This window comes from Nothoprocta perdicaria, unplaced genomic scaffold, assembly GCF_003342845.1.
Source record: "Nothoprocta perdicaria isolate Ctin4 unplaced genomic scaffold, notPer1 scaffold_211, whole genome shotgun sequence".
In the NCBI taxonomy this organism is placed as follows: Eukaryota; Metazoa; Chordata; class Aves; order Tinamiformes; family Tinamidae; genus Nothoprocta; species Nothoprocta perdicaria.
In genome coordinates, this window is record NW_020455328.1 from 814,026 (window position 1) to 818,092 (window position 4,067).

Consider the following 4,067-nt stretch of genomic DNA (forward strand, 5'->3'; position numbering starts at 1 on the left):
TGAAGAAAAAGCCAGAGAGAAATATTTCCAGCAGTAAGTCGCTTTATGCGATTCTGTTGAGTAAAGAAAGAGCCAGTTTATATCCTGCTGTTTAGTAACAATTCATTTAGGCAGCTCTGAGTCACGCTCGGCACAGCAGCAGCAGCAGCATAAGCTGCTTACTGACCTGCTGCAAATTTCTGTGCAGCACTGATGGATGATACCTAATGCTCTGTAGTGTGCCGGGCGGCAAGTGCCTGCTGAGGCCTGAAGCAAAGCAGAGGGGCACTATGAATCCCAAAGCTACCGCTGCAAATGCTGCTCCAGAAACGAGAGGGGATATTTTCATCAGGAACCAGAGGAAGCAAACAAAAATCTCCTCTTCCTCGCAGGAGCAAAGGTGCAGCTGGCCTGGCACCACCTTTTCCAGAGCCGTTGTGTTAGGAGGAGAGGAGGTAGAAGGGATGCATGGAGGCAGGCTTAAATAGCAGGCTGAGCTCTGAGGAGCTGGCTGGGAGAACAAAAAGGGGCTGTAATTAGAGAAAGGGCCAGTTTCCATCTTATATCCTGAGGATATGCAGTGTTTTAGGACCATGAGTTGGAGTTCCTCAGTTGTTTAATTCACAGGGCTGCTCATCAGCTCTATACAGAAAGGGTAGCTCCGTAGCAGAGCTACCAAATTACTTCATGGCAACACAGCAAAAAAATACCCCACGCTTGCAGTAAACATCCCAGGATGTGCCAGTCATCCGAAGGTGACGGAGTTCAGCAGCTTAGTAGGCAATTTCAGGGCACGTGAAGCACTGGGCTACTGCCCTCTGCTCCGCCACCAAGGGCGTCAAGCTGAAAAAACAAGAGCATCCCCATTTCCAGCGGAGTCGGGTGGGATGAGAGATCCTGTGCATGGCACAGAGATGAATTTGAAACAAAAACCGTGCATGAAAACAACACCCTGCCAAAGGCTGCGAGGGCTGCTCCCGCCACTGCCCTCCTGCTGCCTCTCGGACAGGACGGAGGCGGATCTGGAGCAAGGGAAACACACAAGCCACGCGCTTGGTCACTCTCAGTGGGCTCCTTTGGCTAACGATGGCTTTATTGAGCAATACCTCTTTATTTTCACTTACAACATTTTAATACATTTGTGCCTTTATTCATTATTTTTTCACCCTTTTAAAATCTAGCAGCTTATTTCTTGGCTAACATTAAACACTTTCCTCAGTGTTACCTGGACCTATGAGCATTTGTGCTCCCAGCTTGGATTAAGTCTGTATTCCTCATGGTTTTAAATGCATGAAAGTCAACTGTGTTTTGTGTTCTCTGCACCACAGTGAATTCTATGCTAGGCCACGTTACTCATGAATTACTAATCCCCATCATTGTACTTTCTGTAGAACACTTGCTATCTATAGGCTTTATATTTGGAAAAACAAAGCTGGAGAACTCTGAGGCTATTTTTCTCAGTAGGAGTCTTCAGAATATACCCTAAAAAACCCCAGCAAGATAGTTTAGTCACCATGTATAAGTGGAATTCATTAGCTGCAATGGAAATTAGACCCTTGAATTCAGAGGCTAATTAGGATAATTAGGTGTAAAGCCTAAAAGGAATCTGTATAGACTTTTCTTAAAATCTCATTTCTACTTATGTAATTCAGAAGCAACTCCACTGTCATTTTCTGGGTTGATAGCCAAGTAATTGAAATCACTAGTTAGCTCCTTTAAGCTCTCACTATCAGCAAAAGCCATTAAAATAAAACAATTAACAGGTAGGCTGCATGTCTCTCTGTTATTTCCAGACGAAGTTAATGCCACAAAGCTGCTATTTCCATAGGCACTTTAGCCTTCTGATGCATTAAAACAAACAAAAAAGCTTGATTAATTTAAAGTGCCACCATCTATTTAAAAAGCTATAACGTTAGCGAAAGAAGAGCTGAAAAGTTTCAGTCTCTTGTAGTGCTTTGTGCAGGGGAGTTGTTGCTTGGATCAGTTGCCTTTATCCAGAGGAACTTTCCTTCCTCCTGTATTTCTTTCCCCCACCAGCTCTGCTGAAATCACCATTTGGAACAAATCAAAAACATCAAACAAAAGATGTACACAAGCCAGGTAGAGAAGAGGAAAAAACTGAGCAGGGAAGCAAACCTAACTGATTATACACAGATAGGAATTCCAACTGGGTGCCTTTTCTGTGTGGTTGACTTCTAAGCAACCATGAGGGAGCCTCTGCCATTCCTGGCTGGTACCTACAGGAGAGGGATTTCCCACTGTGCGAGCTGCTCCTTGCGCCTCCTTTCCCCAGTGGTGACATTTAGTTGTCACCAGAGCTACGCGGAGCTAATGTGAGCTGAAGGGGGGCCTGTCCCAGACGGGTGACAAACCAAGTGCCGCAGTCTGCCTGTCTCCTACCTCCCCAATCCGGATCACTGCCTAACTGCCATGATAAACATGGAGGGCTCCCTCAGGCCCAGCTGGCCTACGACAACAACACTCTCACATTCAAAACATGGGAGTGACCAGAAGCAGGGATTAAACACCTGTAAAAACAACCCTTGCCCATCTCAGGAAAATATCGTTCCATCCCTTGCAATGGTTTTCCTCTAAAACACCAGCACGTCATGAGCAGTAGCGGCTCAAGCCTAAGGGGTGCCCAGGTCTGGACCGCTGGGTTCAGCTCTCCCAGGAAATGCCTGGCGCCATCTTGGGAGTCCTGTTTCCTCCATCGCATGGGGTGACATTTCAACATCAACACGGGCCAACATGTGGGACTGTGCAGAGAGCCTAAAGGCGGCACCACGTGTTGTGATGCAGGAGAACAAGGAGGGGCGCCAGTGGAAGAGCAGAGAGGCCTCCCTTCATTTGGGGTGAAAAGGGCAGAGAGAGGAGCGGGACTTTAGCTGCCTGCCACTCGAGAGCATCTGGGGCACCTGAAGCAGTCACGGCATCTCGGCTCTGAGCAGACACCCCCGGCTGGTTTCACCTCCTCATAAACCACAGCCAGACACAAACAGGCCTCCCCAACCAGCCCCAAGCTCCTCCACCCATTCACACCACCTAATGGTCTGGATTCAAGCCTGTTGAGTCAATGAGCTCAGGACCAGCCCTTCACAACTGCCCTTTGCCTCGTTAACCTGAGCCTTTGAAACCTCTGTCCCACGGGAATATACGGTTTATAGACTACCTTAGCTTTATCAATAAATAAATAAAACACAAAACCTAAAATAATTTGCCTTTTTTTTTTGCCAAGCACACAGGAGAGTTTATGCTCCAGCACTGTATACTTGCGTCTCTCCCACTTGTGCTGTGGAATTTTTTTGTTATTTATCAGGACAAATCCCTGCCTGGGCTCTCTCCCAGCACGCAGTCAGGAGGGCAGCTCTCTAGCCATGTGTAACCCAGGGCAGGAGACCAGGCTCTCCCCGGGCACGGCAGAGCCAAAGAAAAGTGCCCTCCTTCCCAGTTCCATCACTGCTCGGACATTTAATGTCACCTGCACACCGGGGTGCTGCTTGTAGCTCTATGGCAAATTTCTTTTTAGCAGCAACTGGATTTTAATTAAAATTTGCTGCTTGTTTTATGAGCAACATCAGGTAGCAAGCTTTCTTCAAAGAAAATTGGGGTTTTGGTTGCTACCCGCACATGATTCAGTTCTCTGTGACTTTCCCACATAACCTTCAGGGTAATTAGTCAGCTCTTTCACACACTCATACATCTCTGTCCCTTTCCCTGCTGCTAGGATGCTCTAGCAAAGCAGCTGTGGAAAATTAAAGTTGAAAATCAGAACTTGATGACAACCTGAGCACATCTCATGTTACACTGGTAAGCAGAATCCATGAAAAAACATACAATATTCTATACATTATGGAGCAAAAGAATAGCTATAGGAATGGCATCCTGAGCAATAGAAAGGATATTAGTCAACAGCTCACAACTCAAGCAACTCAAAACACCTCTGGTACCAAAAATGGTGGCTCTGGGCCCAATGGGACAGATTCAGAGATAAATTCTGTGTAAGCTGGGGCTATTGTATTGAAATTCAGAAAGTGTGGATTAGGATACCTAAGTAAGTATATGGTATTATTTTGACCTAGAGGTTT